Below are 25,255 nucleotides of genomic sequence, written 5' to 3' on the forward strand. Positions count from 1 at the left end.
CGACCACCTACACTACCCAAACACCATTGCGCTTCCCTAAACCCAAAAACACTACTCCCAGCACCACCCCCTACTCTACCCAAACACCACTGCGCTATCCTAAACCCTAAAACACTACCACCAGCACAGCTCTCTACACTACCCAAATACAACTTCACTACCCTAAACACTAAAACACTACCCCCAGCATGACCCCCTGCACTACACAAACAACACTGTGCTACCTAAACCCTAAAACAGTACCTCCAGCACGACCCCCTACACTACCCAAACAACACTGATTTACCCTAAACCCTAAAACACAACCCCCTACACTACACAAACACCACTGCACTACCCTAAACCCTAAAACACTATCCCAAGCACCTCCCCCTATACTACCCCAACACCACTGCGCTACCCTAAACCCAAAAACACTACCGCCAGCATGACCACCTACAATACCCAAACACCATTGTGCTTCCCTAAACCCAAAAACACTACCCCCAACACGACCCCCTACACTACCCAAACATCACTGCGCTATCCTAAACCCTAAAACACTACCACCAGCACAGCTCTCTACACTACCCAAACACCACTGCACTACCCTAAACACTAAAACACTACAACCAGCATGACCCCCTACACTACACAAACAACAATGTGCTACCTAAACCCTAAAACACAACCTCCAGGACGACACCCTACACTACCCAAACACCACTGTTCTAAACTAAAACACTACCTCCAGTACGACCCCCTACACCACCCAAACACCACTGAGCTACCCTAAAACACTACCCCAGCATGACACCCTACACTACCCAAACATCATTGTGGTACCCTAAACCCTAAAACACTACCCCCAGCCCGCCCCCTACACTACGCAAAGATCACTGTGGTACCCTAAACCCTAAAACACTACCCCCAGCACGACCCCCTACACTACACAAACACCACTGTGCTACCTAAAGCAATACCCCCAGCAAGACACCCTACACTACCCAAACACCACTGTGCTACCCTAAACCCTAAAATACTATTCCCAGCACGACACCCTACACTACACAAAGATCACTGCGGTACCCTAAACCCTTAAACACTACCCGTAGCACGACCCCCTACACTACCCAAACAACACTGCACTACCCTAAACCCTAAAATACTACCCCAGCATGACCACCTACACTACCCAAACACCACTTTGCTACCCTAAACCCTAAAACAATACCTCCAGCACTACCCCTACACTAAACAAACACCAGTGTGCTACCCTAAAACCTAATACACTACCCCCCGCATGACCCCCTACACTACACGTATACTACTGCGCTACCCTTAAACATTACCCCAAGCACGACCCCCTTCACTACACAAACACCACTGCACTACCCTAAACCACTACCCCAAGCACGATCCCCTACAATAAACTAACACCATTGCACTACCTAAACCCTAACTCTACCCCAGCATAATCCCCTACACTACCCAAACACCACTGCACTAACCTAAACCCAAAAACACTACCCCAGCACGACCCCCTACACTACACAAACACCACTGCACTACCCTAAAACCTAAATCTATCCCAGCACGACTCACTATACTACCCAAACACCACTGCACTACCCTAAACCCTAAAACACTACCCCCAGCACTACTCCCTACACTACACACATACCACTGCACTACCCTAAACCCTAAAACACTACCCCCAGCACAACCCCCTACACAAAACAAAAACACCAAAGCACTGCCCTAAAACCTAAACCTCTACCCCCAGCACGACCCCCTACACTGCACAAACACCACTGCACTACCTAAACCCTAAAACACTACCCCCAGCACGACCCTCTACACTACCCAAACACCACTGTGCTAAACTAAAGTCCTACAGCAAGCACGACCCCCTACACTAGCCATACACCACTGCGCTACCCTAAACCCTAAAACACTACTGCAGCACGACCCTACATTACCCAAACACCAGTGCGTTACCCCAAACCCTAAAACACTACACCCAGCATGACCCCCTACACTACCCAAACACCATTGCGCTTCCCTAAACCCAAAAACACTACCCCCAGCACGACCCCCTACACTACCCAAACACCACTGCGCTATCCTAAACCCTAAAACACTACCACCAGCACAGCTCTCTACACTACCCAAACACCACTTCACTACCCTAAACACTAAAACACTACCCCCAGCATGACCCCCTACACTACACAAACAACACTGTGCTACCTAAACCCTAAAACACTACCTCCAGCACGACCCCCTACACTACCCAAACACCACTGTCATAAACTAAAACACCACCTCCAGCACGACCCCCTACACTACCCAAACACCACTGATTTACCCTAAACCCTAAAACACAACCCCCTACACTACACAAACACCACTGCACTACCCTAAACCCTAAAACACTATCCCAAGCACCTCCCCCTATACTACCCCAACACCACTGCGCTACCCTAAACCCCAAAACACTACCCCAGCATGACCACCTAGACTACCCAAACATCATTGTGCTTCCCTAAACCCAAAAACACTACCCCCAGCACGACCCCCTACACTACCCAAACATCACTGCGCTATCCTAAACCCTAAAACACTACCACCAGCACAGCTCTCTACACTACCCAAACACCACTGCACTACCCTAAACACTAAACCACTACCCCCAGCATGACCCCCTACACTACACAAACAACAATGTGCTACCTAAACCCTAAAACACAACCTCCAGAATGACACCCTACACTACCCAAACACAACTGTTCTAAACTAAAACACTACCTCCAGCACGACCCCATACACCACCCAAACACCACTGAGCTACCCTAAGACACTACCCCAGCATGACACCCTACACTACCCAAACATCATTGTGGTACCCTAAACCCTAAAACACTACCCCCAACCCGACCCCCTACACTACGCAAAGATCACTGTGGTACCCTAAACCCTAAAACACTACCCCCAGCACGACCCCCTACACTACACAAACACCACTGTGCTACCTAAAGCAATACCCCCAGCAAGACACCCTACACTACCCAAGCACCACTGTGCTACCCTAAACCCTAAAATACTATTCCCAGCACGACACCCTACACTACACAAAGATCACTGCGGTACCCTAAACCCTTAAACACTACCCGTAGCACGACCCCCTACACTACCCAAACAACACTGCACTACCCTAAACCCTAAAATACTACCCCAGGATGACCACCTACACTACCCAAACACCACTTTGCTACCCTAAACCCTAAAACAATACCTCCAGCACTACCCCTACACTAAACAAACACCAGTGCGCTACCCTAAAACCTAATACACTACCCCCCGCATGACCCCCTACACTACCCATATACTACTGCGCTACCCTAAAACATTACCCCAAGCACGACCCCCTTCACTACACAAACACCATTGCACTACCTAAACCCTAACTCTACCCCCAGCATAATCCTCTACACTACCCAAACACCACTGCAGTACCCTAAACCCAAAAACACTACCCCCAGCACGACCCCCTACACTACACAAACACCACTGCACTACCCTAAAACCTAAATCTATCCCAGCACGACTCACTATACTACCCAAACACCACTGCACTACCCTAAACCCTAAAACACTACCCCCAGCACTACTCCCTACACTACACACATACCACTGCACTACACTAAACCCTAAAACACTACCCCCAGCACAACCCCCTACACAAAACAAAAACACCAAAGCACTGCCCTAAAAACTAAAGCTCTACCCCCAGCACGACCCCCTACACTGCACAAACACCACTGCACTACCTAAACCCTAAAACACTACCCCCAGCACGACCCTCTACACTACCCAAACACCACTGTGCTAAATTAAAGTCCTACAGCAAGCACGACCCCCTACACTACCCATACACCACTGCGCTACCCTAAACCCTAAAACACTACTGCAGCACGACCCTACATTACCCAAACACCACTGCGTTACCCCAAACCCTAAAACACTACACCCAGCATGACCCCCTACACTACCCAAACACCATTGCGCTTCCCTAAACCCAAAAACACTACCCCCAGCACGACCCCCTACACTACCCAAACACCACTGCGCTATCCTAAACACTAAAACACTACCCCCAGCATGACCCCCTACACTACACAAACAACACTGTGCTACCTAAACCCTAAAACACTACCTCCAGCACGACCCCCTACACTACCCAAACACCACTGTCATAAACTAAAACACTACCTCCAACACGACCCCCTAAACTACCCAAACACCACTGATTTACCCTAAACCCTAAAACACAACCCCCTACACTACACAAACACCACTGCACTACCCTAAAACCTAAATCTATCCCAGCACGACTCACTATACTACCCAAACACCACTGCACTACCCTAAACCCTAAAACACTACCCCCAGCACTACTCCCTACACTACACAAACACCACTGCACTACCCTAAAACCTAAATCTATCCCAGCACGACTCACTATACTACCCAAACACCACTGCACTACCCTAAACCCTAAAACACTACCCCCAGCACTACTCCCTACACTACACAAACACCACTGCACTACCTAAACCCTAAAACACTACCCCCAGCACGACCCTCTACACTACCCAAACACCACTGTGCTAAACTAAAGTCCTACAGCAAGCACGACCCCCTACACTACCCATACACCACTGCGCTACCCTAAACCCTAAAACACTACTGCAGCACGACCCTACATTACCCAAACACCAGTGCGTTACCCCAAACCCTTAAACACTACCCGTAGCATGACCCCCTACACTACCCAAACAACACTGCACTACTCTAAACCCTAAAATACTACCCCAGCATGACCACCTACACTACCCAAACACCACTTTGCTACCCTAAACCCTAAAACAATACCTCCAGCACTACCCCTACACTAAACAAACACCAGTGTGCTACCCTAAAACCTAATACACTACCCCCCGCATGACCCCCTACACTACACGTATACTACTGCGCTACCCTTAAACATTACCCCAAGCACGACCCCCTTCACTACACAAACACCACTGCACTACCCTAAACCACTACCCCAAGCACGATCCCCTACAATAAACTAACACCATTGCACTACCTAAACCCTAACTCTACCCCAGCATAATCCCCTACACTACCCAAACACCACTGCACTACCCTAAACCCCAAAACACTACCCCCAGCATGACCACCTAGACTACCCAAACATCATTGTGCTTCCCTAAACCCAAAAACACTACCCCCAGCACGACCCCCTACACTACCCAAACATCACTGCGCTATCCTAAACCCTAAAACACTACCACCAGCACAGCTCTCTACACTACCCAAACACCACTGCACTACCCTAAACACTAAACCACTACCCCCAGCATGACCCCCTACACTACACAAACAACAATGTGCTACCTAAACCCTAAAACACAACCTCCAGAACGACACCCTACACTACCCAAACACAACTGTTCTAAACTAAAACACTACCTCCAGCACGACCCCATACACCACCCAAACACCACTGAGCTACCCTAAAACACTACCCCTGCATGACACCCTACACTACCCAAACATCATTGTGGTACCCTAAACCCTAAAACACTACCCCCAACCCGACCCCCTACACTACGCAAAGATCACTGTGGTACCCTAAACCCTAAAACACTACCCCCAGCACGACCCCCTACACTACACAAACACCACTGCGCTACCTAAAGCAATACCCCCAGCAAGACACCCTACACTACCCAAGCACCACTGTGCTACCCTAAACCCTAAAATACTATTCCCAGCACGACACCCTACACTACCCAAACAACACTGCACTACCCTAAACCCTAAAATACTACCCCAGCATGACCACCTACACTACCCAAACACCACTTTGCTACCCTAAACCCTAAAACAATACCTCCAGCACTACCCCTACACTAAACAAACACCAGTGCGCTACCCTAAAACCTAATACACTACCCCCCGCATGACCCCCTACACTACCCGTATACTACTGCGCTACCCTAAAACATTACCCCAAGCACGACCCCCTTCACTACACAAACACCATTGCACTACCTAAACCCTAACTCTACCCCCAGCATAATCCTCTACACTACCCAAACACCACTGCACTACCCTAAACCCAAAAACACTACCCCCAGCACGACCCCCTACACTACACAAACACCACTGCACTACCCTAAAACCTAAATCTATCCCAGCACGACTCACTATACTACCCAAACACCACTGCACTACCCTAAACCCTAAAACACTACCCCCAGCACTACTCCCTACACTACACACATACCACTGCACTACACTAAACCCTAAAACACTACCCCCAGCACAACCCCCTACACAAAACAAAAACACCAAAGCACTGCCCTAAAAACTAAAGCTCTACCCCCAGCACGACCCCCTACACTGCACAAACACCACTGCACTACCTAAACCCTAAAACACTACCCCCAGCACGACCCTCTACACTACCCAAACACCACTGTGCTAAACTAAAGTCCTACAGCAAGCACGACCCCCTACACTACCCATACACCACTGCGCTACCCTAAACCCTAAAACACTACTGCAGCACGACCCTACATTACCCAAACACCACTGCGTTACCCCAAACCCTAAAACACTACACCCAGCATGACCCCCTACACTACCCAAACACCATTGCGCTTCCCTAAACCCAAAAACACTACCCCCAGCACGACCCCCTACACTACCCAAACACCACTGCGCTATCCTAAACACTAAAACACTACCCCCAGCATGACCCCCTACACTACACAAACAACACTGTGCTACCTAAACCCTAAAACACTACCTCCAGCACGACCCCCTACACTACCCAAACACCACTGTCATAAACTAAAACACTACCTCCAGCACGACCCCCTACACTACCCAAACACCACTGATTTACCCTAAACCCTAAAACACTACCCCCTACACTACACAAACACCACTGCACTACCCTAATCCCTAAAACACTATCCCAAGCACCTCCCCCTATATTACCCCAACACCACTGCGCTACCCTAAACCCCAAAACACTACCCCCAGCATGACCACCTACACTACCCAAACACCATTGTGCTTCCCTAAACCCAATGACACTACCCCCAGCACGACCCCCTACACTACCCAAACATCACTGTGCTACCCTAAACCCTAAAATACTATTCCCAGCACGACACCCTACACTACACAAAGATCACTGCGGTACCCTAAACCCTTAAACACTACCCGTAGCACGACCCCCTACACTACCCAAACAACACTGCACTACCCTAAACCCTAAAATACTACCCCAGCATGACCACCTACACTACCCAAACACCACTTTGCTACCCTAAACCCTAAAACAATACCTCCAGCACTACCCCTACACTAAACAAACACCAGTGCGCTACCCTAAAACCTAATACACTACCCCCCGCATGACCCCCTACACTACCCGAATACTACTGCGCTACCCTAAAACATTACCCCAAGCACGACCCCCTTCACTACACAAACACCATTGCACTACCTAAACCCTAACTCTACCCCCAGCATAATCCTCTACACTACCCAAACACCACTGCACTACCCTAAACCCAAAAACACTACCCCCAGCACGACCCCCTACACTACACAAACACCACTGCACTACCCTAAAACCTAAATCTATCCCAGCACGACTCACTATACTACCCAAACACCACTGCACTACCCTAAACCCTAAAACACTACCCCCAGCACTACTCCCTACACTACACACATACCACTGCACTACACTAAACCCTAAAACACTACCCCCAGCACAACCCCCTACACAAAACAAAAACACCAAAGCACTGCCCTAAAACCTAAAGCTCTACCCCCAGCACGACCCCCTACACTGCACAAACACCACTGCACTACCTAAACCCTAAAACACTACCCCCAGCACGACCCTCTACACTACCCAAACACCACTGTGCTAAACTAAAGTCCTACAGCTAGCACGACCCCTACACTACCCATACACCACTGCGCTACCCTAAACCCTAAAACACTACTGCAGCATGACCCTACATTACCCAAACACCACTGCGTTACCCCAAACCCTAAAACACTACACCCAGCATGACCCCCTACACTACCCAAACACCATTGCGGTTCCCAAAACCCAAAAACACTACCCCCAGCACGACCCCCTACACTACCCAAACACAACTGCGCTATCCTAAACACTAAAACACTACCCCCAGCATGACCCCCTACACTACACAAACAACACTGTGCTACCTAAACCCTAAAACACTACCTCCAGCACGACCCCCTACACTACCCAAACACCACTGATTTACCCTAAACCCTAAAACACAACCCCCTACACTACACAAACACCACTGCACTACCCTAATCCCTAAAACACTATCCCAAGCACCTCCCCCTATATTACCCCAACACCACTGCGCTACCCTAAACCCCAAAACACTACCCCCAGCATGACCCCCTACACTACCCAAACACCACTGTCATAAACTAAAACACTACCTCCAGCACGACCCCCTACACTACCCAAACACCACTGATTTACCCTAAACCCTAAAACACTACCCCCTACACTACACAACACCACTGCACTACCCTAATCCCTAAAACACTATCCCAAGCACCTCCCCCTATATTACCCCAACACCACTGCGCTACCCTAAACCCCAAAACACTACCCCCAGCATGACCACCTACACTACCCAAACACCATTGTGCTTCCCTAAACCCAATGACACTACCCCCAGCACGACCCCCTACACTACCCAAACATCACTGTGCTACCCTAAACCCTAAAATACTATTCCCAGCACGACACCCTACACTACACAAAGATCACTGCGGTACCCTAAACCCTTAAACACTACCCGTAGCACGACCCCCTACACTACCCAAACAACACTGCACTACCCTAAACCCTAAAATACTACCCCAGCATGACCACCTACACTACCCAAACACCACTTTGCTACCCTAAACCCTAAAACAATACCTCCAGCACTACCCCTAAACTAAACAAACACCAGTGCGCTACCCTAAAACCTAATACACTACCCCCCGCATGACCCCCTACACTACCCGTATACTACTGCGCTACCCTAAAACATTACCCCAAGCACGACCCCTTCACTACACAAACACCATTGCACTACCTAAACCCTAACTCTACCCCCAGCATAATCCTCTACACTACCCAAACACCACTGCACTACCCTAAACCCAAAAACACTACCCCCAGCACGACCCCCTACACTACACAAACACCACTGCACTACCCTAAAACCTAAATCTATCCCAGCACGACTCACTATACTACCCAAACACCACTGCACTACCTTAAACCCTAAAACACTACCCCCAGCACTACTCCCTACACTACACACATACCACTGCACTACACTAAACCCTAAAACACTACCCCCAGCACAACCCCCTACACAAAACAAAAACACCAAAGCACTGCCCTAAAACCTAAAGCTCTACCCCCAGCACGACCCCCTACACTGCACAAACACCACTGCACTACCTAAACCCTAAAACACTACCCCCAGCACGACCCTCTACACTACCCAAACACCACTGTGCTAAACTAAAGTCCTACAGCAAGCACGACCCCTACACTACCCATACACCACTGCGCTACCCTAAACCCTAAAACACTACTGCAGCACGACCCTACATTACCCAAACACCACTGCGTTACCCCAAACCCTAAAACACTACACCCAGCATGACCCCCTACACTACCCAAACACCATTGCGCTTCCCTAAACCCAAAAACACTACCCCCAGCACGACCCCCTACACTACCCAAACACAACTGCGCTATCCTAAACACTAAAACACTACCCCCAGCATGACCCCCTACACTACACAAACAACACTGTGCTACCTAAACCCTAAAACACTACCTCCAGCACGACCCCCTACACTACCCAAACACCACTGATTTACCCTAAACCCTAAAACACAACCCCCTACACTACACAAACACCACTGCACTACCCTAATCCCTAAAACACTATCCCAAGCACCTCCCCCTATATTACCCCAACACCACTGCGCTACCCTAAACCCCAAAACACTACCCCCAGCATGACCACCTACACTACCCAAACACCATTGTGCTTCCCTAAACCCAAAAACACTACCCCCAGCACGACCCCCTACACTACCCAAACATCACTGCGCTATCCTAAACCCTAAAACACTACCACCAGCACAGCTCTTTACACTACCCACACACCACTGCACTACCCTAAACACGAAAACACTACCCCCAGCATGACCCCCTACACTACACAAACAACAATGTGCTACCTAAACTCTAAAACACAACCTCCAGAACGACACCCTACACTACCCAAACACCACTGTTCTAAACTAAAACACTACCTCCAGCACGACCCCCTACACCACCCAAACACCACTGAGCTACCCTAAAACACTACCCCAGCATGAAACCCTACACTACCCAAACATCATTGTGGTACCCTAAACCCTAAACCACTACCCCCAGCCCGACCCCCTACACTACGCAAAGATCACTGTGGTACCCTAAACCCTAAAACACTACCCCCAGCACAACCCCTTACACTACACAAACACCACTGTGCTACCTAAAGCAATACCCCCAGCAAGACACCCTACACTACCCAAACACCACTGTGCTACCCTAAACCCTAAAATTCTATTCCCAGCACGACACCCTACACTACACAAAGATCACTGCGGTACCCTAAACCCTTAAACACTACCCGTAGCACGACCCCCTACACTACCCAAACAACACTGCACTACCCTAAACCCTAAAATACTACCCCAGCATGACCACCTACACTACCCAAACACCACTTTGCTACCCTAAACCCTAAAACAATACCTCCAGCACTACCCCTACACTAAACAAACCCCAGTGCGCTACCCTAAAACCTAATACACTACCCCCCGCATGACCCCCTACACTACCCGTATACTACTGCGCTACCCTAAAACATTACCCCAAGCACGACCCCCTTCACTACACAAACACCACTGCACTACCCTAAACCACTACCCCCAGCACGATCCCCTACAATAAACTAACACCATTGCACTACCTAAACCCTAACTCTACCCCCAGCATAATCCCCTACACTACCCAAACACCACTGCACTACCCTAAACCCAAAAACACCACCCCCAGCACGACCCCCTACAATACACAAACACCACTGCACTACCCTAAAACCTAAATCTATCCCAGCATGACTCACTATACTACCCAAACACCACTGCACTACCCTAAACCCTAAAACACTACCCCCAGCACTACTCCCTACACTACACACATACCACTGCACTACCCTAAACCCTAAAACACTACCCCCAGCCCAACCCCCTACACAAAACAAAAACACCAAAGCACTGCCCTAAAACCTAAAGCTCTACCCCCAGCACGACCCCCTACACTGCACAAACACCACTGCACTACCTAAACCCTAAAACACTACCCCCAGCACGACCCTCTACACTACCCAAACACCACTGTGCTAAACTAAAGTCCTACAGCAAGCACGACCCCCTACACTACCCATACACCACTGCGCTACCCTAAACCCTAAAACACTACTGCAGAACGACCCTACATTACCCAAACACCACTGCGTTACCCCAAACCCTAAAACACTACACCCAGCATGACCCCCTACACTACCCAAACACCACTGCGCTATCCTAAACCCTAAAACAATACCACCAGCACAGCTCTCTACACTACCCAAACACCACTTCACTACCCTAAACACTAAAACACTACCCCCAGCATGACCCCCTACACTACACAAACAACACTGTGCTACCTAAACCCTAAAACACTACCTCCAGCACGACCCCCTACATGACCCAAACACCACTGTCATAAACTAAAACACTACCTCCAGCACGACCCCCTACACTACCCAAACACCACGGATTTACCCTAAACCCTAAAACACTATCCCAAGCACCTCCCCCTATACTACCCCAACACCACTGCGCTACCCTAAACCCCAAAACACTACCCCCAGCATGACCACCTACACTACCCAAACACCATTGTGCTTCCCTAAACCCAAAAACACGACCCCCAGCACGACCCCCTACACTACCCAAAAATCACTGCGCTATCCTAAACCCTAAAACACTACCACCAGCACAGCTCTCTACACTACCCAAAAACCACTGCACTACCCTAAACACTAAAACACTACCCCCAGCATGACCCCCTACACATCAACAATGTGCTACCTAAACCCTAAAACAGAACCTCCAGAATGACACCCTACACTACCCAAACACCACTGTTCTAAACTAAAACACTACCTCCAGCACGACCCCCTACACCACCAAAACACCACTGAGCTACCCTAAAACACTACCCCAGCATGACCCCCTACACTACACAAACACCACTGTGCTACCTAAAGCAATACCCCCAGCAAGACACCCTACACTACCCAAACACCACTGTGCTACCCTAAACCCTAAAATACTATTCCCAGCACAACACCCTACACTACACAAAGATCACTGCGGTACCCTAGACCCTTAAACATTACCCGTAGCACGACCCCCTACACTACCCAAACAACACTGCACTACCCTAAACCCTAAAATACTACCCCAGCATGACCACCTACACTACCCAAACACCACTTTGCTACCCTAAACCCTAAAACAATACCTCCAGCACTACCCCTACACTAAACAAACACCAGTGCGCTACCCTAAAACCTAATACACTACTCCCCAAATGACCCCCTACACTACCCGTATACTACTGCGCTACCCTAAAACATTACCCCAAGCACGACCCCCTTCACTACACAAACACCACTGCACTACCCTAAACCACTACCCCCAGCACGATCCCCTACAATAAACTAACACCATTGCACTACCTAAACCCTAACTCTACCCCCAGCATAATCCCCTACACTACCCAAACACCACTGCACTACCCTAAACCCAAAAACACTACCCCAGCACGACCCCCTACACTACACAAACACCACTGCACTACCCTAAAACCTAAATCTATCCCAGCACAACTCACTATACTACCCAAACACCACTGCACTACCCTAAACCCTAAAACACTACCCCCAGCACTACTCCCTACACTACACACATACCACTGCACTACCCTAAACCCTAAAACACTAACCCCAGCACAACCCACTACACAAAACAAAAACACCAAAGCACTGCCCTAAAACCTAAAGCTCTACCCCCAGCACGACCCCCTACACTGCACAAACACCACTGCACTACCTAAACCCTAAAACACTACCCCCAGCACGACCCTCTACACTACCCAAACACCACTGTGCTAAACTAAAGTCCTACAGCAAGCACGACCCCCTACACTACCCATACACCAGTGCGCTACCCTAAAACACTACTGCAGCACGACCCTACATTACCCAAACACCACTGCGTTACCCCAAACCCTAAAACACTACCCCAGCACAACCCCTACACAAAACAAAAACACCACAGCACTACCCTAAAACCTAAAGCTCTATCCCAGCACGAACCTCTACACTACTTAAACACCACTGCACTTCCCTAAACCCTAAAACACTACCCTCAGCATGACCCACTACACTACACAAACACCACTGCACTACCTAAACCCTAAAACACTACCCCCAGCACGACCCTCTACACTACCCAAACACCACTGTGCTAAACTAAAATCCTACAGCAAGCACCACCCCATACACTACCCAAACACCACTGCGCTACCCTAAACCCTAAAACACTACCGCAGCATGACCTCCTACATTACCCAAACACCAAAGCGCTACCTTAAACCTTAAAACACTATCCCCAGCACAACCCCTTACACTACCCCAACACCACTGCGCTACACTAAACCCTAAAACACTACCCCAAGCACGACCCCCTTCACTACACAAACACCACTGCGCTACCCTAAACCCTAAAACTCTAGCCCCAGCATGACCCCCTACACTACACACACATCACTGCACAACCCTAGACCCTAAAACACTACCCCAACATGACCCTCTACACAACCCAAACACCACTGTGCTACCCAAAACCCTAAAACACTACCCCCAGCATGAACCCCTACACTACACAAACACCACTGCACTACCCTAGACCCTAAAACACTATCCCAACACAACTCTCTACACTACCCAAACACCACTGCACTACCCTGAAATCCTAAAACACTACCCCCAGCACGACACACTACACTTCCCAAACACCACTGCGCTACCATAATCCCTAAAACACTACCCCAGCATGACCCCCTATACTACCTAAACACCACTGCACTATGCTAAACCCTAAAACACTACCCCAGCACGACCTCCTACACTACCCAAACACCAATGCACTACCCTAAACTCTAAATCTACCCCAGCATGACCCCCTACACTACCTAAACACCACAGCACTACCCTAAACCCTCAAACACGATCCCCTACAATCCACAAACCCTACTGCACTACCCTAAACCATAAAACACTACCCCCCAGCATTACTCCCTATGCTACCCAAACACCACTGCGCTACCCTAAACCCTAAAAAAACTACCCCCAGCATGACCCCCTATGCTACCCAAACACCACTGTGCTACCCTAAACCCTAAAACAATACCCAATGCACGACCCCTACACTAAACAAACACCAGGGCGCTTCCCTAAACCCTAATACACTACCCCCGCATGACCCCCTACACTACCCATACACCACTGCGCTACCCTAAACCCTAAAACACTACCCCCAGCACGACCCCCTACACTACCCAAACACCACTGTGCTAAACTAAAACCCTACCCCCAGCACGACCCCCTACAATACCCAAACACCACTGCCCTACCCTAAACCCTAAAACACTACCCCCAGCACAACACCCTACACTACCCAAACACCACTACGCTATCCTAAACCCTAAAACACTACCCCAAGCACGACCCCCTTCACTACACAAACACCACTGCGCTATCCTAAACCCTAAAACACTACCCCAAGCACGACCCCCTTCACTACACAAACACCACTGCGCTACCCTAAACCCTAAAACTCTAGCCCCAGCTTGACCCCCTACACTACACAAAGACCACTGCACTACCGAAACACTAAAACACTACCCCCAGCAAGACCCCATACAATACACAAACACCACTGCGCTACCCTAGACCCTAAAACACTACCCCAACATGACCCTCTACACTACCGAAACACCACTGTGCTACCCTAAAACCTAAAACACTACCCCCAGCATGACCCCCTACACTACACAAACACCACTGCACTACCCTAGACCCTAAAACACTACCCCAACACAACTCTATACACGACTCAAACACCACTGTGCTACCCTAACCCCAAAAACACTACCCACAGCACGACCCCCTACACTACCCAAACACCACTGCACTACCCTGAAATCCTAAAACACTTCCCCTAGCACGACCCCTTACCTTACCCAAACACAACTGTGCTACCCTAAACCCTATAACAATACCCCCAGCACGATCCCCTACACTACCCAAACGCCACTGTGCTATCCTAAACCCTAAAACACTACCCCAGCACGACCCCCTACACTACCCAAACACCACTGCTCTACCCTAAACCCTAAATATAACCCCAGCACGATCCCCTACACTAACCAAACACAACTGCACTATACTAAACCCTAAAACACTACCCCCAGCATGACCCCCTATGCTACCCAAACAGCACTGCGCTACCCTAAACCCTAAAACACTACCCCAGCACGAACCCCTACACTACCCAAACACCACTGCGCTACCCTAAACCCTAAAACACAACCACCAGCACAACCCCCTACACTACCCAAACACCACTGCGCTACCCCAAACCCCAAAACACCTCCCCCAGCAAGACCCTCTACACTACCCAAACACCACCTCGCTACACTAAACCATAAAACACTACCCCCATCATTACCCCCTACACTACACAAACACCACTGCACTACCCTAAACCCTAAATCTACCCCAAGCACGACTCCCTATTCTACCCAAACACCACTTTACTACCCTAAACATTAAAACACTACCCCCAGCATGACCCCCTATACTACACAAACACCACTGCACTACCCTAAACCCTAATACACTACCCCCAGTACAACCCCCTACACTACACAAACTCCACTGCACTACCCTAAACAATAAAACACTACCCCCAGCACGACCCCCTGCATTACCCAAACCCAACTGAGCTACCCTAAACCTTAAACCACTACCCGCAGCAGGACCCCCTACACCACCCAAACCCCACTGCACTACCCTAAACCCTAAAAGACTACCCCCAGTACAACCCCCTACACTACCCAAACACCACTGCACTACCCTAAACCCTAAAAGACTACCCCTAGAATGACCCACTACACTACCGATACACCACTGCGCTACCTTAAACCCTAAAACACTACCTCCAGCACGACTGCCTACACTACCCGAACACAACTGCGCTACCCTAAACCCTAAAACACTACCCCAAGCACGACCCCCTTCACTACACAAACACCACTGCGCTATCCTAAACCCTAAAACACTACCCCAAGCACGACCCCCTTCACTACACAAACACCACTGCGCTACCCTAAACCCTAAAACTCTAGCCCCAGCTTGACCCCCTACACTACACAAAGACCACCGCACTACCGAAACACTAAAACACTACCCCCAGCAAGACCCCATACAATACACAAACACCACTGCGCTACCCTAGACCCTAAAACACTACCCCAACATGACCCTCTACACTACCGAAACACCACTGTGCTACCCTAAAACCTAAAACACTACCCCCAGCATGACCCCCTACACTACACAAACACCACTGCACTACCCTAGACCCTAAAACACTACCCAAACCCAACTCTATACACGACTCAAACACCACTGTGCTACCCTAACCCCAAAAACACTACCCACAGCACGACCCCCTACACTACCCAAACACCACTGCACTACCCTGAAATCCTAAAACACTTCCCCTAGCACGACCCCTTACCTTACCCAAACACAACTGTGCTACCCTAAACCCTATAACAATACCCCCAGCACGATCCCCTACACTACCCAAACGCCACTGTGCTATCCTAAACCCTAAAACACTACCCCAGCACGACCCCCTACACTACCCAAACACCACTGCTCTACCCTAAACCCTAAATATAACCCCAGCACGATCCCCTACACTAACCAAACACAACTGCACTATACTAAACCCTAAAACACTACCCCCAGCATGACCCCCTATGCTACCCAAACAGCACTGCGCTACCCTAAACCCTAAAACACTACCCCAGCACGAACCCCTACACTACCCAAACACCACTGCGCTACCCTAAACCCTAAAACACAACCACCAGCACAACCCCCTACACTACCCAAACACCACTGCGCTACCCCAAACCCCAAAACACCTCCCCCAGCAAGACCCTCTACACTACCCAAACACCACCTCGCTACACTAAACCATAAAACACTACCCCCATCATTACCCCCTACACTACACAAACACCACTGCACTACCCTAAACCCTAAATCTACCCCAAGCACGACTCCCTATTCTACCCAAACACCACTTTACTACCCTAAACATTAAAACACTACCCCCAGCATGACCCCCTATACTACACAAACACCACTGCACTACCCTAAACCCTAATACACTACCCCCAGTACAACCCCCTACACTACACAAACTCCACTGCACTACCCTAAACAATAAAACACTACCCCCAGCACGACCCCCTGCATTACCCAAACCCAACTGAGCTACCCTAAACCTTAAACCACTACCCGCAGCAGGACCCCCTACACCACCCAAACCCCACTGCACTACCCTAAACCCTAAAAGACTACCCCCAGTACAACCCCCTACACTACCCAAACACCACTGCACTACCCTAAACCCTAAAAGACTACCCCTAGAATGACCCACTACACTACCGATACACCACTGCGCTACCTTAAACCCTAAAACACTACCTCCAGCACGACTGCCACACTACCCGAACACAACTGCGCTACCCTAAACCCTAAAACACTACCCCCAGCTCGACCCCCCTACAGTACCCGAACACCAGTGCTCTACCCTAAACCCTCAATCTACCCCCAGCACGACTCTCTACACTACCCAAACACTACTGCACTACCCTCAACCCTAAAACACGACCACCTATACTACCAAACACCACTGCATTACCCTAAACCCTAAAACATGAACCCTACACTACACAAACACCACTGCGCTACCCTAAACCCTAAAACTCTAGCCCCAGCTTGACCCCCTACACTACACAAAGACCACTGCACTACCGAAACACTAAAACACTACCCCCAGCAAGACCCCATGCAATACACAAACACCACTGCGCTACCCTAGACCCTAAAACACTACCCCAACATGACCCTCTACACTACCGAAACACCACTGTGCTACCCTAAAACCTAAAACACTACCCCCAGCATGACCCCCTACACTACACAAACACCACTGCACTACCCTAGACCCTAAAACACTACCCCAACACAACTCTATACACGACTCAAACACCACTGTGCTACCCTAACCCCAAAAACACTACCCACAGCACGACCCCCTACACTACCCAAACACCACTGCACTACCCTGAAATCCTAAAACACTTCCCCTAGCACGACCCCTTACCTTACCCAAACACCACTGTGCTACCCTAAACCCTATAACAATACCCCCAGCACGATCCCCTACACTACCCAAACGCCACTGTGCTATCCTAAACCCTAAAACACTACCCCAGCACGACCCCCTACACTACCCAAACACCACTGCTCTACCCTAAACCCTAAATCTAACCCCAGCACGATCCCCTACACTAACCAAACACAACTGCACTATACTAAACCCTAAAACACTACCCCCAGCATGACCCCCTACGCTACCCAAACAGCACTGCGCTACCCTAAACCCTAAAACACTACCCCAGCACGAACCCCTACACTACCCAAACACCACTGCGCTACACTAAACCATAAAACACTACCCCCATCATTACCCCCTACACTACACAAACACCACTGCACTACCCTAAACCCTAAATCTACCCCAAGCACGACTCCCTATTCTACCCAAACACCACTTTACTACCCTAAACATTAAAACACTACCCCCAGCATGACCCCCTATACTACACAAACACCACTGCACTACCCTAAACCCTAATACACTACCCCCAGTACAACCCCCTACACTACACAAACTCCACTGCACTACCCTAAACAATAAAACACTACCCCCAGCACGACCCCCTGCATTACCCAAACCCAACTGCGCTACCCTAAACCTTAAAACACTACCCGCAGCAGGACCCCCTACACCACCCAAACCCCACTGCACTACCCTAAACCCTAAAAGACTACCCCCAGTACAACCCCCTACACTACCCAAACACCACTGCACTACCCTAAACCCTAAAAGACTACCCCTAGAATGACCCACTACACTACCGATACACCACTGCGCTACCTTAAACCCTAAAACACTACCTCCAGCACGACTGCCTACACTACCCGAACACAACTGCGCTACCCTAAACCCTAAAACACTACCCCCAGCTCGACCCCCCTACAGTACCCGAACACCAGTGCTCTACCCTAAACCCTCAATCTACCCCCAGCACGACTCTCTACACTACCCAAACACTACTGCACTACCCTCAACCCTAAAACACGACCACCTATACTACCAAACACCACTGCATTACCCTAAACCCTAAAACATGAACCCTACACTACACAAACACCACTGCGCTACCCAAAACCCTAAAACTCTAGCCCCAGCTTGACCCCCTACACTACACAAAGACCACTGCACTACCGAAACACTAAAACACTACCCCCAGCCAGACCCCATACAATACACAAACACCACTGCGCTACCCTAGACCCTAAAACACTACCCCAACATGACCCTCTACACTACCGAAACACCACTGTGCTACCCTAAAACCTAAAACACTACCCCCAGCATGACCCCCTACACTACACAAACACCACTGCACTACCATAGACCCTAAAACACTACCCCAACACAACTCTATACACGACTCAAACACCACTGTGCTACCCTAACCCCAAAAACACTACCCACAGCACGACCCCCTACACTACCCAAACACCACTGCACTACCCTGAAATCCTAAAACACTTCCCCTAGCACGACCCCTTACCTTACCCAAACACCACTGTGCTACCCTAAACCCTATAACAATACCCCCAGCACGATCCCCTACACTACCCAAACGCCACTGTGCTATCCTAAACCCTAAAACACTACCCCAGCACGACCCCCTACACTACCCAAACACCACTGCTCTACCCTAAACCCTAAATCTAACCCCAGCACGATCCCCTACACTAACCAAACACAACTGCACTATACTAAACCCTAAAACACTACCCCCAGCATGACCCCCTACGCTACCCAAACAGCACTGCGCTACCCTAAACCCTAAAACACTACCCCAGCACGAACCCCTACACTACCCAAACACCACTGCGCTACCCTAAACCCTAAAACACAACCACCAGCACAACCCCCTACACTACCCAAACACCACTGCGCTACCCCAAACCCCAAAACACCTCCCCCAGCAAAACCCCCTACACTACCCAAACACCACCGCGCTACACTAATCCATAAAACACTACCCCCATCATTACCCCCTACACTACACAAACACCACTGCACTACCCTAAACCCTAAATCTACCCCAAGCACGACTCCCTATTCTACCCAAACACCACTTTACTACCCTAAACATTAAAACACTACCCCCAGCATGACCCCCTATACTACACAAACACCACTGCACTACCCTAAACCCTAATACACTACCCCCAGTACAACCCCCTACACTACACAAACTCCACTGCACTACCCTAAACAATAAAACACTACCCCCAGCACGACCCCCTGCATTACCCAAACCCAACTGCGCTACCCTAAACCTTAAAACACTACCCGCAGCAGGACCCCCTACACCACCCAAACCCCACTGCACTACCCTAAACCCTAAAAGACTACCCCCAGTACAACCCCCTACACTACCCAAACACCACTGCACTACCCTAAACCCTAAAAGACTACCCCTAGAATGACCCACTACACTACCGATACACCACTGCGCTACGTTAAACCCTAAAACACTACCTCCAGCACGACTGCCTACACTACCCGAACACAACTGCGCTACCCTAAACCCTAAAACACTACCCCCAGCTCGACCCCCCTACAGTACCCGAACACCAGTGCTCTACCCTAAACCCTCAATCTACCCCCAGCACGACTCTCTACACTACCCAAACACTACTGCACTACCCTCAACCCTAAAACACGACCACCTATACCACCAAACACCACTGCATTACCCTAAACCCTAAAACATGAACCCTACACTACACAAACACCACTGCGCTACCCAAAACCCTAAAACTCTAGCCCCAGCTTGACCCCCTACACTACACAAAGACCACTGCACTACCGAAACACTAAAACACTACCCCCAGCAAGACCCCATACAATACACAAACACCACTGCGCTACCCTAGACCCTAAAACACTACCCCAACATGACCCTCTACACTACCGAAACACCACTGTGCTACCCTAAAACCTAAAACACTACCCCCAGCATGACCCCCTACACTACACAAACACCACTGCACTACCATAGACCCTAAAACACTACCCCAACACAACTCTATACACGACTCAAACACCACTGTGCTACCCTAACCCCAAAAACACTACCCACAGCACGACCCCCTACACTACCCAAACACCACTGCACTACCCTGAAATCCTAAAACACTTCCCCTAGCACGACCCCTTACCTTACCCAAACACCACTGTGCTACCCTAAACCCTATAACAATACCCCCAGCACGATCCCCTACACTACCCAAACGCCACTGTGCTATCCTAAACCCTAAAACACTACCCCAGCACGACCCCCTACACTACCCAAACACCACTGCTCTACCCTAAACCCTAAATCTAACCCCAGCACGATCCCCTACACTAACCAAACACAACTGCACTATACTAAACCCTAAAACACTACCCCCAGCATGACCCCCTACGCTACCCAAACAGCACTGCGCTACCCTAAACCCTAAAACACTACCCCAGCACGAACCCCTACACTACCCAAACACCACTGCGCTACCCTAAACCCTAAAACACAACCACCAGCACAACCCCCTACACTACCCAAACACCACTGCGCTACCCCAAACCCCAAAACACCTCCCCCAGCAAAACCCCCTACACTACCCAAACACCACCGCGCTACACTAATCCATAAAACACTACCCCCATCATTACCCCCTACACTACACAAACACCACTGCACTACCCTAAACCCTAAATCTACCCCAAGCACGACTCCCTATTCTACCCAAACACCACTTTACTACCCTAAACATTAAAACACTACCCCCAGCATGACCCCCTATACTACACAAACACCACTGCACTACCCTAAACCCTAATACACTACCCCCAGTACAACCCCCTACACTACACAAACTCCACTGCACTACCCTAAACAATAAAACACTACCCCCAGCACGACCCCCTGCATTACCCAAACCCAACTGCGCTACCCTAAACCTTAAAACACTACCCGCAGCAGGACCCCCTACACCACCCAAACCCCACTGCACTACCCTAAACCCTAAAAGACTACCCCCAGTACAACCCCCTACACTACCCAAACACCACTGCACTACCCTAAACCCTAAAAGACTACCCCTAGAATGACCCACTACACTACCGATACACCACTGCGCTACGTTAAACCCTAAAACACTACCTCCAGCACGACTGCCTACACTACCCGAACACAACTGCGCTACCCTAAACCCTAAAACACTACCCCCAGCTCGACCCCCCTACAGTACCCGAACACCAGTGCTCTACCCTAAACCCTCAATCTACCCCCAGCACGACTCTCTACACTACCCAAACACTACTGCACTACCCTCAACCCTAAAACACGACCACCTATACCACCAAACACCACTGCATTACCCTAAACCCTAAAACATGAACCCTACACTACACAAACACCACTGCACTACCCTAAACCCTAAAACACTAACCCCAGCACGACCCTCTACACTACCCAAACACCACTGCGCTACCCTAAACCCTAAAACACAACCCCCAGCACGACCTCCTACGCTACCCAAACACCACTGCGCTACCGTAAACCCCAAAACACTACCGCCAGCACGACCCCCTACACTACCAAAACACCATTGTGCTACCCTAAACCCTAAAACACTATCCCCAGCACGACCCCATACACTACACAAAAACCACTGCACTAACCTAAACGCTAAAACACTACCCCAGCATGACCCCCATACTACCTAAACACCACTGCACTACCCTAAACACTAAAACACTACCCCAGCACGACCTCCTACACTACCCAAACACCAGTGCACTACCCTAAACTCTAAATCTATCCCAGCATGACCCCCTACACTACCTAAACACCACTGCACTACCCTAAACCCTCAAACACGATCCCCTACGATCCACAAACCCTACTGCACTACCCTCAACCATAAAACACTACCCCCCAGCATTACTCCCTATGCTCCCCAAACACCACTGCGCTGCCCTAAACCCTAAAAAACTACCCCCAGCATGACCCCCTATGCTACCCAAACACCACTGCGCTACCCTAAACCCTAAAACACTACCCCCAGCATGACCCCCTACAATACCCACACACCACTGCGCTACCCTAAACCCTAAAACAATACCCCAAGCACGACCCCCTACACTAAACTAACACCATTTCACAACCTAAACCCTAACTCTACCCCCAGCATAACCCCTTACACTACCCAAACACCACTGCACTACGCTAAACCCTAAAACACTACCCCAGCACAACCCCGTACACTAAACAAACACCACAGCACTACCCTAAACCCTAAAGCTGTACCCCAGCACGACCCTCTTCACTACTCAAACACCACTGCACTTGCCTAAACCCTAAAACACTACCACCAGCATGACCCCCTACACTACACAATCACCACTGCACTACATAAACCCTAAAATACTAAACCCAACATGACCCCCTACACTACCCAAACATCACTGTGCTGAACTAAAACCCTACCCCCAGCACGACACCCTACACTACCCAAACACCACTGCACTACCCTGAAATCCTAAAACACTACACCTAGCACGACCCCTTACATTACCCAAACACCACTGTGCTACCCAAACCCTATAACAATACCCCCAGCACGACACACTACACTTCCCAAACACCACTGTGCTACCCTAAACCATAAAACACTATCCCCAGCACGGCCGCATACACTACACAAAAACCACTGCACTACCCTAAATGCAAAACCACTACCCCAGCATGACCCTTTATACTACACAAACACAACTGCGCTACCCTAATCCCAGAAACACTACCCCAGCATTATCCCCTATACTACCTAAACACCACTGCACTACCCTAAACCCTAAAACACTACCCCAGCACAACCTCCTACACTACCCAAACACCAATGCGCTAGCCTAAACCCTAAAAAACTACACCAGCATGACCCCCTACGCTACCCAAACACCACTGCGCTACCCTAAACCCTAAAACACTACCCCCAGCATGACCCCCTACAATACCCACACACCACTGCGCTACCCTAAATCCTAAAACACTACCCCAAGCACGACCCCCTACACTAAACAAACACCATTGCACAACCTAAACCCTAACTCTACCCCCAGCATAACCCCCTACACTACCCAAACACCACTGCACTACCCTAAACCCTAAAACACTACCCCAGGACAACCCCGTACACTAAACAAACACCACAGCACTACCCTAAACCCTAAAGCTCTACCCCAGCACGACCCTCTTCACTACTCAAACACCACTGCACTTGCCTAAACCCTAAAACACTACCACCAGCATGACCCCCTACACTACACAATCACCACTGCACTACATAAACCCTAAAACACTAAACCCAACATGACCCCCTACACTACCCAAACATCACTGTGCTGAACTAAAACCCTACCCCCAGCACGACACCCTACACTACCCAAACAC

Source organism: Triturus cristatus, chromosome 1_1, assembly GCF_964204655.1.
Source record: "Triturus cristatus chromosome 1_1, aTriCri1.1, whole genome shotgun sequence".
Lineage (NCBI taxonomy): Eukaryota > Metazoa > Chordata > Amphibia > Caudata > Salamandridae > Triturus > Triturus cristatus.